Source organism: Callithrix jacchus, chromosome 8 (assembly GCF_049354715.1).
Source record: "Callithrix jacchus isolate 240 chromosome 8, calJac240_pri, whole genome shotgun sequence".
NCBI lineage: Eukaryota > Metazoa > Chordata > Mammalia > Primates > Cebidae > Callithrix > Callithrix jacchus.
This window is the reverse complement of record NC_133509.1, coordinates 23,641,053-23,653,126: the sequence shown is the minus strand read 5'-3', so window position 1 is coordinate 23,653,126 and position 12,074 is coordinate 23,641,053. Positions and strand designations below refer to the sequence as shown.

General features: G+C 37.2%; 1 protein-coding gene across 38 annotated transcripts in view; it reads right to left on the bottom strand.

The window, feature by feature from the left end:
* Positions 1 to 12,074, bottom strand: part of PEAK1 (pseudopodium enriched atypical kinase 1) — a 308,653-nt gene that overhangs the window by 243,746 nt on the left and 52,833 nt on the right. For 29 of the 38 annotated variants that reach the window (XM_078333897.1, XM_078333903.1, XM_078333895.1 and 26 more), the window contains one exon: positions 7,931 to 7,993. The exons of the other annotated variants lie outside the window; for them this stretch is intronic. The gene's annotated coding sequence lies outside the window, so the exon portion shown is untranslated. The remainder of the gene's footprint in view (positions 1 to 7,930; positions 7,994 to 12,074) is intronic. 38 annotated transcript variants of the gene reach the window in all.

The following is a 12,074-nucleotide window of genomic DNA, read 5'->3' as shown; positions in this document are numbered from 1 at the left end:
CACAGGACTACTGTGAAGCTTACATGAAATGCTAAATATAAAACACTTGGCATATAGGGTCTGGCATATACAGAAAGATCTCAATAAGCATTATCTCACATACATTCTAACAAAAACATTAAAAAAAAACTATGACTAAAATAGAACTTCCTAAATCAGATAAAGGGCAGTTATGAAATACCCATAGCTAACATCATAGTTAATCCTGAAAGACTGAATGCTTTCACCCTAATATCAGAAGTGAGACAAAGACTGGGTACACTGGCTCCCATGTATAATCTCAACACTTTGGGAGGCTCAGGTGGGGGATCACTTGAGCCCAGGAGTTCGTGACCAGCCTGAGCAACATAGCAAAACCCCATCTCTATCAAAAAATAAATTAGTTGGGTATAGTGCCGCCTGCCTGTAGTCCCAGCTACTTGAGGGGCAGAGGTGGGAGGATCACCTGTGCTCAGGAAGTCAAGGCTGCAGTGAGCCATGTTCACACCACTGGACTCCAGCCTGGGCATGAAGAGTAAAACCCTGTCTCAAAACAAACAAACAAACAAAAATGAAAAACAGCTTCAGCCAGAGCAATTAGAGGCATGAAAGGCATCTAGATCAGAAAAGAAGTAAAACTATCACTACGACATGATGATGTGATCTCACATATTTAAAACCCCTACGTAATCTATGAACAACTACTACAATTACAAATAAGTTCAGCAAGGTTGTGTGACACAAAAATCAATTATATTTCTAGGAGGAACGATCCAAGATGGCTGATCGCTAACATCTCAGGATTGCAGCTCCCAGTGAAAGCGCAGAGAATGAGAGGACGCCACACTTTCAGACAAATTTTGGTCGCTCACGGAGCAGAAGATTCCCAGTGGAGGAGCTGCACAGGTCACCAGCGCAACTCTTGTGGTTGGTGCAGCGGTTTTGACAGCACCTCGGCGTGGCAACTCTTGCTGCAGAGTAAACGGGACTGGTTCCCCTTCTGACCAACGTTTGGAGCTCCGGGAAGGCAGAGTCGCCTATTACGGATTCATGAAGGAAGACAGACTGGAGATTCCCAGGCAGAAAAGCACGATCAATCTTAACGCCGCTGTTTTGGCCGGCGCAGTGGGTTGCTCATATTTGGGCCCTGGGAATTAACAACTTGGACGTCCACTCAGAGACCTAATTTGAAAGTTGGTAATTACAAAGATGACAGGTGGATACATTTACAATGATGGGAAGAAACCAGCATAAAAAGGCTGAGAATACTCAAAATCAGAATGCCTCTCCCTCCAAAGAGGATCACAGTTCCTCATCAACAAGGGAACAAGACTTGATGGAGAACCAGTGCATCCCATTAACAGAATCAGGCTTCAGAACATGGATAATAAGAAACTTCTGTGAGTTAAAAGAACATGTTGTAGCCCAATGTAAAGAAACTAAGAACTTTGAAAAAAGGTTTGACGAAATCCTAATGAGAATAGACAACTTAGAGAGGAATATAAGTGAATTAATGGAACTGAAGAATACAATGCAGGAACTCCGAGAAGTATGCACAGGTTTAAACACTCGAATTGTTCAAGCAGAAGAAAGGGTATCAGAGGTCGAAGTCCAACTTAATAAAATAAAACGACAAGACAAGATTAGAGAAAAAAGGATAAAAAGGAATGAGCAAAGTCTCCAAGAAATGTGGGACTATGTGAAAAGACCAAATTTACGTTTGATAGGGGTACCTGAATGCGGAGAGAATGAATCCAAGATGGAAAATACTCTTCCAGATAGTATTCAGGAAAGCTTTCCCAACCTAGTAAGGCAGGACAATATTCAACCCCAGGTAATAAAGAGAACACCACAAAGATATTTGTCAAGAAGAGCAACCCCAAGGCACATAATTGTTAGATTCAGCAGGGTTGAAACGAAGGAGAAAATACCAAGGGCAGCCAGAGAGAAAGGTCTGGTTACCCACAAAGGGAAGCCTATCAGACTTACAGCAGATCTCTCAGCAGAAACTCTACAAGCCAGAAGAGAGTGGGGGCCAATATTCAACATCCTTACAGAACTTTCAGCCCAGAATTTCATATCCAGCCAAACTAAGCTTCACAACTGAAGGAAAAATAAAATCTTTTATGAACAAGCAAGTACTCAGAGATTTTATCACCAGCAGGCCTGCTTTACAAGAGCTTCTGAAAGAAGCATTACACATAGAAAGAAACAACCAGTATTAGCCTTTTTAAAAATATACCAAAAAGTAAAGAGCATCAATATAAAGAAGAATTTACATCAATGAATAAACAAAACAGCCAGTTAACATCAAATGGCAGTAATCCTAAATTTAAATTGACTAAATCCCCCAATCAAAAGATACAGCCAAAACCCAACAATATGCTACATCCAGACCCATTTCACATGCAAGGATACACAGACTCAAAACAAAAGGATGGAGAAAGATTAACCAACTAAATGGAGAGCAAAAATAAATAAATAAATAAATAAAAAGCAGGCGTTGCAATTCTCACATCTGATAAAATAGATTTTAAAGCAACAAAGATATAGTGGTAAAAGAATCAATGCAACAATAAGGGGAGATCCTAACACCCAGATACCTAAGACCTATAAAGGGATTTAGACTCAACAAGACAGAAAATTAATAAGGATATCCAGGACTTGAACTCACATCCAGAACAAGTAAACTTAATAAATATTTATAGAGCTCTTTACTTTAAATACACAAAATACACATTCTTGTCAATACCACATCACACCTACTCATAGGTTTAAATGAAATATTGATCGGCCATTATTAATACCCATTTTTAGAATAAAGCAACATTTCCATTCTCTCTCCCTTTTTTCTTCCTCTTTCTTCCTCTCCTTCACTCCTTTTTCTTTCCTTCTCAAAGAAAAAGAAGAAAAAAAACTGTAATGACAAACTTTAAAAAGACAATCCATATGTTCAGTTCAATAAACACAGAAAAACCCGTTTGAAAAAAATCTAAAATTGATTACTATGTAATTTAAAAAACAATAAATATATCAACAAACTAGAAATGGAACTTAAATCACTTTTATGAAAAACTGAAAATGAGCATCATACTTTGTAGTTAATGATTGTTTTCCCCCAATATCCAGAAGTGAAACGAGTGTCTACTCTCATTACATCTGTTCAACATGGTAAGGCAGCAGCCAGTGCACTAAGGCAAGAAAAAGAAATAGAATGCATCCAGATTGGGAAAAAAGTAAAATTGTCTTTTTTTTTGCAGCCAACATACATAAAATCGGGTGGGATGTAGAAAAAAAATTCTAGATATACTAAGTTTAGTAAGGTTGCTAGATAAAAATTTACATCTAAAAACAATTGTATTTATATATACAAGCAATGAACAGTTGGAAATTGAAATTAAATTCCATTTACAATAGTATCAAAAATATGAAGTACTTATGGTTAAATGTGGCAAAAAGTGTGTAAGACAAAAAAAAAAAAAAAAAAAAAAAAAAAAGCAGGGGTCCTAAAACCAATTCCCTGAATATACCAAGGGACAACTGTATTTCTATTTAATGTAAATATACATTTATATTATATGTAATATAAATAAATATATATGTACAATAACCTAATTTTAAAATGGCAAAGGATGAAAATAAAAATGTCTTTAAAGCCCCTACCTCTCACCCTGTACAAAAATCAACTCACAAATGGATCAAAGATCTGAAACAATCAAACCACTAGAAGAAGACATAGGGGAAAATGCTCCAGGACACTGATCTGGGAAAAGATCTTATGATAAGACCTGAAAAACACAGGCAACTAAAGCAAAACAAACAAATAGGATTACATCAAATTAACTTCTGCACAGCAAATCATACAATCAACAGAGTGAAAAGATAGCCTGCAGAGTGAAAGAAAATATTTGCAAACTACTCGGCCCACAGGAGACTAATATCCAGAATATATAAGGACAAACATATCAAAAGCAAAAAATAAAAAATATGATTTAAAAATTAGCAAATGATATGAAGAGACATTTTTCAAAAAAAGACATACACCAGCCTGGGCAACACAATGAGAATCCATCTCTGCAAAAAATTTTTAAAAATTAGCCATTGTGGTGCATACCTACAGTCCTGTCTACTCGAAAGGTTGAGGCAGGTGGATTGATTGAGCCCAGGAGTTTGAGGCTGCAGTAAGCTATAATTATGCCACTGCACTCCAGTGTAGGGACAGAGCCAGATACTGTCTCAAAAAAAAACAACAAACAAAAATGAAAAATGTTCCACATCACTAATCATCAAGGAAATACAAATAAAAACCACAATGAGGTATAATCTCAACCCAAATAGCACAGCAGCTATTATCAAAAAGACAAAAAATAACAAATACTGGTAAGGATGCAGAGAAAAAGGAACTCTTATATACTGTTGATAAAAACGTAAACTAATACAATCACTATGAAGAAAGTATGGAGGTTCCTCAAAAAACTACAAATAGAACTATCATATGATCCAGCAATTCCACTATAGGGAATTTATCCAAAGACAAGACAATCATATCAAAGAGACTCCATCTGCACCTCCGTGTTTATTGTAGCACTACTGACAATAGCCAAGATATGGAATCAACCTAGATGTCCAACAAAGGATGAATGGAAAAGAAAATGTGGTATATACCAGAGAACACTGTTTAGTCATGAAAAAAAAAATCCTGTCATTTGCAGCAACATGGATGAGACTGGGACATTAGGCTAAGTAAAACAGACCAGGGACAAAAAGTTAAATAAACACTGCATGTTCTCACTCATTGGTAGTGGGGAGGCAGGGACAGGGAGAGATTTGTTAAAGGATAAAAAATGACCACTAGATAGAAGGAATAAGTTCTAGTGTTCTATACCACAGTAAGATGGCTACAGTTAACAGTAATATGTAGTTTCAAATAGCTAGGAAGAGGATATTGAACATTCCCAACACAAAGAAATGATAAATGTCTGAGACAATGGATATGCTAATAACATCTGATCACTAACATTTGTGTATTAAAACATTACTATGTACCTATGAATATGTATAATATTTGTCAATTAAAAACTAAAAGAAAAAAGAAAAAACGTTCAAATGGCCAGTAAGCATAGAAACAAATGTTCATCATAAGTTACTAGGGAAATACAAATCAAAACCACCATATACCACTTCACATCTACTGAGTGCTATATTAAACCAAACAAGCCCAGACAATGTCAAGTATTGACAAGGATATAGAGAAATTAAAATCTTCATATATTGCTGGTAGAAAAAGGTTCAGTCTTTTTAGAAAATAGTTTGCTAGTTCCACAAAATGTTAAACACAGAGTTACTACATGACCTAGCCATTCTACTCTTAAGTATATATCCAAGAGACATGAAAACATGTCCACATAAAAACTTATACACAAGTAAGTGCTCCCAGCAAACTTTTCATTATAGCCAAAAAAAAGTGGAGACAACCCAAATGTCCATCAAGTGATAAATGGGTATATGAAATATGGCATACAAATACTGTGGATGAAAAAAATAAAAAAAAACAGGTGTGACTTTCTTTTTTTTGAGACAGAGTTTCCCTCTTGCCACCCAGGCTGGAGGGCAATGGCATGATCTCAGCTCACTGCAACTGCTGTCTCCAGGGTTCAAGTGATTCTCCTGCTTCAGCCTCCCAAGTAGCTGTGATTACAGGCACTCACCGCCACGTTCTGCTAAATTTTGTATTTTTAATAGAGACGAGGTTTCACCATGTTGGCCAGGCTGGTCTTGAACTCCTGACCTCAGGTGATCCATCCGCCTCAGCCTCCCAAAGTGCTGGGATTACAGGTGCAAGCTATCACACTCAGCCACTTTTTTAACTTAATCATAAACAATTACATGTCTTTACCTGGGAGGCTTCACAGGAGAAAACTGCCTCCCCACACCAGATTTGGTGTACACCCAGTGCATCGTAATCTCTAAAGCAAGCTGCAGTCAAGACTCAGGTATCCCTAAATGACCATGCTCTTTACCAGATTTACATTCCTAGCCCAGGTACCTTTCAGGTAAGTCTCTGTGGCCTTCAACTGAGGCCTATCCTTAGTCAACTCTGCAGGGGCCTCCTCAACAAAGGGAAAACACTGAAAACACTTTCCTCTACTCTAACTCAGTACCTTCTTCCACTCCTAGCCTTTGCACCTCGTCCCCCAACCCACCCTAGATCTATAAAACAGCAGGAACCTTTTGCTGGGGTTCCCGCAGCATTGCGAAACCCCCACCTCTGTGCTGATCCACTTGACAGGAGGGAGCCTGCACTTTCTCAGGTTTAACTTCTTGCTTATCCTAATTCAGTAAGTGACTAAAGTCACTCAGCTCTGTGTTCCCAGATCAGCTACTGACACAGACAAAGGAATATTTTTCAGCCATAAAAAGGAATCAAGGTTCATCCATGCTACAACATGGATGAAGCTTAAAAACTTTATGCTAAATGAAAGAAATTGGTCACAGAAGACAACACACTGTGCAACTCCATTTACATAAAATGTACAGAATAGGCAGAAAGTAAATTAGTAACTAAGGGGAGGGAAGAATGAGTGGAGACTGCTAATGAGTACTTTCAAGAATGATGAAAGGCCAGGCAGGTGGCTCACACCTGTAATCCCAGCAATGAGGCTGAGGTGGGAGGGCCACTTGAGGTCAGGAGGTTGAGACCAGCCTGGACAACATGGGGAAACCCTGCCTCTACTGAAAACAAAAATTAGCCGGGCATGGTGGCATACATCTATAATCAACTCACAAATGGATCAAAGACCTGAAACAATCAGGAGGCTGAGGCAGGACAATCGCTTGAACCTGGGAGGCAGAGGTTGCAGTGAGCCAAGACTGTGCCACTGCACTCCAGCCTGGGTGAAAGAGTGATTCCATCTCAAAAAAAAAAAAGAGTGATGAAAATATTCCAAAACTAGATTGCAGTGATGGTTGCACATCTCTGTAAATATAACAAAAACTATTAAATTTTACACTTTAAATGGGTGGAATTTATAGCATGGGAATTATTAAATTTTATACTTTAAATGGGTGGAATTTATAGCATGGGAATTATTTCTCAGTAAAAATATGATATGAATACACAATGTCAGTGTATCATATTTAGAGCACTATTGCTTGGTAAGGGAGTTTGTAAAATAATCCTTAAGGAATTAGATACTAAAGGACTCACAGTAGTAGACTGACATGGTGACATTTTTTTAAAGAAAAAAAAATCTGTTGACAATGATAAAAATGCCTTAGAGAACAGTCAGACTCAAGGTGGAGAGATCAGATGAGAGACCTACAATGGTCCATTCAGAAAAATTTTAACAAGAAGAGGACTTGAGCCAAGACAGGTAAGAAACAGGAAAGGGCTAAGATCCTGTCCTTAGAGTGGAATGCTATCTATAGAAGCTTTCCATAAAAGGAAAGCTTTCTATAGAAGCCAACTATTAACATACTGATGTGTAGATATCCTTATTACATGGGCTCCCAAACAGGGAACTACAGAAAGTCATCAAGTCCAAGAGAGCAGAGTGGTTGAAAGCTCTTAATAACTGACCCATTAAAATAGTTAGCAGTTGTTTTAATCTATGACTTAACTAATGGAAAATCTGTCTTCAAGAATATGGCATTATAATACCAATATATTCTCAAGTGTATCAGAGAATAGTAGTATGAATTTCATCTGTGAGTATTAATGATAATGAAAAAATTCACCCTAAAATATTTTATCCCTAGAACAAGTTTATTTCAAATGTCTTATAAACTAAAAGTAAGCATACTATATATGTAGTTTTATAATAAATATTTATTTCCTATTAAAACACTCAGAAGAAAACACATTTGGTATTGCCTTAAATTTTTTCAGAAACAATTCTTTCTCATTATAAAATATGTATTAAAAGGCAAATGCATTCATAAATTATCTCACCTTTGGTTTTTAGATAAACCACAAAGAAATGACTACAGCATAAGTTCCAGTTTGGGCAGATACCTGAATTAAAAAAAAAAACAAAAACAGAAAAAGACATGGTCAATATGGTTGAATCTGAGTAGGAAATTTAATTCTTTTAATAAAACCCTAACTTGATCATTTACCTACTAAATTTTCATGTTCAAGCTGTTCTTTAGGTATCTGTAGAATGTCAAGAATTAAGAAATTCTCCTGGATTTTCTATTGCCTTTGATTAATGTTGATATTAAAAGTATATCAAAACAGGCTGGGCATGGTGGCTCACACCTGTAATCCCAGTACTTCGGAAGGCCAAGGCGGACAGATAACCTGAGGTCAGGAGTTCAAGAGCAGCCTGGCCAACGTGGCAAAACCCTATCTCTACTAAAAATACAAAAATATTAGCCAGATGTGGTGGCACACGCCTGTAGTCCCAGCTACTCAGGAGGCTGAGGCAGGAGAATTGCTTGAACCCTCAGTTGCAGTGAGCCGAGGTCACACCACTGCACTCCAACAGGGGCAACAGAACGAGACTCTGTCTCGAAGAAAAAGAAAAAAAGTATATCAAAACATATACTACATTAACAGGAGAAAAATATCAATTTCCTTCATCAACTCAATAATTCAAATGAAAGTATTTTCTTAAGTTTACACTCGCTATATCTTGATTACCCATCCTCACAGAAAATACAGAATTTAAAAATCTGGAAATGTAAAAGTAAACAGATAGCACATGTTTATAATAACCTAAGCAAATAAGTAAATTAAATAAAACCAGTGTTTAAGTATAAAAATGTTCTCTACATTGGCAAAGAAAACCAAATTAAAATGAGATACCATCTTTGATCAATGAAATTAATATTGTTTTTAAAATAAGATTATAGTCAGTAACGCTCTTCCAGTTCTTCTCCTTACCAGACTCATGGTAAGACTGGACCTCATTGCCCTCTTTCAACTTAAGTGTGGGCACACATTTGCTTTAGCCACTGAAATGTACATAGACATGATGTTAGACATTTCGAGGTGTAAGCTTTAGGACCAAGTACACAACTTGCAGACCTCCCAGCTACTGCAATCATTATGGAATTCACTAAATGGCTCTGAAGAGAAAAGAAACCCTGCTGATATGTATTAGACATGTAACACGAGCAAGAAATAAACTTTGTTGTATTATGCGACTGAGATTTTTAAGATTGTTACTACAGCACAATCTAGGTTATACTGACAGCTACAAGTGATGATGTAATATACTGATATATAATAATGTAACATAATAGGCATTTTTGCACTCTGTTCATAGAAATTTAAATTGGTAAATTTGTTTGTTGGTTTTTTTTTGAGACAGGATCTTGCTTCATCACCTAGGCTGGAGTACAGTGGCGCGATCACAGCTCACTGCAGCCTAGACGTCCCAGGCTCAAGCAAAATCCTTCCACCTCAGCATCCTGAGTAGCTGGGATGGAAGAAGCTGAGTACTCAGGTGCCCACCACCACCAAGCCCTGCTAATTTTTCTATTTTTTATAGAGATGGGGTTTTGCCATGTTGCCCACCCAAACTGATCTCAAACTCCTGGGCTCAATCTACACACCTCAGCTTCCCAAAGTGCTGGGATTAAAGGTGTGATCCACATGCCCAGCAATTGTTAAAATCTTTCTGGAAAGCAATTTTGCAATGTGCAACAAGAACCTTAAAAAGTTCAAATCCTGGCTGGGCGCAGTGGCTGACACCGGTAATCCCTGTACTTTGGAAGGCCAGGGTGGGTAGATCACGAGGTCAGGAGTTCAAGACCTGTAGTCCCAGCTACTCGGGAGGCTGAGGAAAGGGAATCGCTTGAACCAGGGAGGTGGAGTTTGCAGTGAGCCAAGACTGCACCACTGCACTCTCCAGCCTGGCGACAGAGCGAGACTCCATCTCGAAAAAAGAGCTAGAAGCAAACTAAAGGTACATATGATTTGCTAAATAAGTTAGAATATTAAGCAATCATTAAAACTGCTTACAAAAGATGCTTGATGTCTAACAGAGGAAACTGTGTAAAGGGCATACACAGGAAGTCTCTGCAGTGTCTGCTCAATTTTTTCATGTATATGATTCTAGAACAGGTAAAACTAATCTCCAGTGACAGAAAGCAGGTGAGTTAGTGCAGGAACCAAAGGTTGTATCAAAGAATTGACTGCAAGGGGCCTAAGAGAAGCGTTTAAGAATGATTAAAATGTTCTATATCTTGATTATGGCAGTTGTCAACAGGATATACACATTAATCAAAACCCCTCAAACTGTACTGCACATAAATCATTTTACTAAAGTGTATTTTAAAAGTAAAATGAAAATGCTTAATGACAGGAAAATGCTGATCTACTGGGTAATTTGAATTATATAACACATAAATTTGCATAGAAAAGACCAGAAATACATACAATCATACAATGTGAATAGTACTTTGTTTTGCATAAATATTATATAGGTAATTTTAATTTTTCCTTAAGTTACATACTTTCAAAATACTCTTAAGTATGTATTTTTACGCTTGTTTGGTGGTATTTTAATGAGAACCAGAGCTTACGCCTAGAATAAGCTTGAGGTTTTAATAATTTATTCATTCAATATTTATTATATGCCTCCATGTACAAACAGCATTCTAAGTGGCAGAGGGATACCTCCAAACTTGGGTATGTTTCTCCAAGGTTCCGCTAGATGGGCCTTTCATGTGATCACTGTTGCCCCTGAATATGGAAGCATCAACAATCATCTGTAAACCACATCTTTTTATAATCTTTACACTGGCAAATGACAGGTAAGTGGTGACTATAAAAACTGTTTGCATTAATAATTATTTGTTTACCTAATCTTCCTGAAAATAAGCTTACACTTTCTACAGTGTGTAATGTGTAATATATAACATATATTTTGAATGTATTACAAGGTATGAATGTGTTTATAAAAATCTATATTGGTAACTATTCATTTAAAAATGTTATGTTTTGAGCATTTATTTACTTAAAAAATTAAAAATTTACTTAAAAATTTTACAGTTGTAAAAACTTTTTAATTTTTTAAAACACTGCTTAAGTGTTTAAAACTCTAAAAATCTATAGAAAAATATGCAAATAGAAATTTTGGATGCATAGCATTAAGAAATTGTAATCACAAGTAAAAATATAGTGAGAAAATATTTGTTTTGTGTTCAGTAGTGAGTATAGCAATTCAAGATACTGGGGACAAGGGATTAGGACTGTATACACTAACTTCTCATGACAGAAATATCTGACATAACTACTCCATTATAGGGAATACACATGAAGCAAAAGAGAAAGAACATATATAGAAGAATGTAATTCAGATTTTTTTTTTTTTGAGACAGAGTCTCGCACTGCTGCCAGGCTGATGTGCAGTGGCACAATCACAGCTCACTACAATCTCTGCCTTCTAGGTTCAAGCCATTCTTCTGCCTCAGCCTCTCAAATAGTTGGGATTACAAATGCATGCCACCACGCCCAGCTAATATTTGTATTTTTAGTAGAGACAGGGTTTCATCATGTTGGCCAGGATGGTCTCAATCTCCTGACCTCATGATTCACCAACCACTTTGGCCGTGGTGGGATTACAGGCGTGAGCCACCGTGTCCGGCCCCAGAAATGATTTTAAACCAGTGATCACTGAAATTAAATCACTATGTTTAATTACAACTATACAATATGTTGCTTTCTCAAGTTTGACATTTACACTTACATGTATTCAAAAAGCGTAAATTAACTTCATAATTTACAATAAAATACAAGTGAAATGCATTATTTATACTAATAACCATTAAGAAGTACTAAAATAATATGTACTAATCAGGTTACAGCTAGTAAAAAGTCTCAGACATTAAGAATATAACACAGAGGCTGGGCGCAGTGGCTCAAGCCTGTAATCCCAGCACTTTGGGAGGCCGAAGCAGGTGGATCATGAGGTCAAGAGATCGAGATCATCCTGGTCAACAAACCCCGTCTCTACTAAAAATACAAAAAATTAGCTGGGTGTGGTGGTGCGTGCCTCTAATCCCAGCTACTCAGGAAGCTAAGGCAGGAGAATTGCCTGAACCCAGGAGGCGGAGGTTGCGGTGAGCCGAGATCGCGGCGCCAC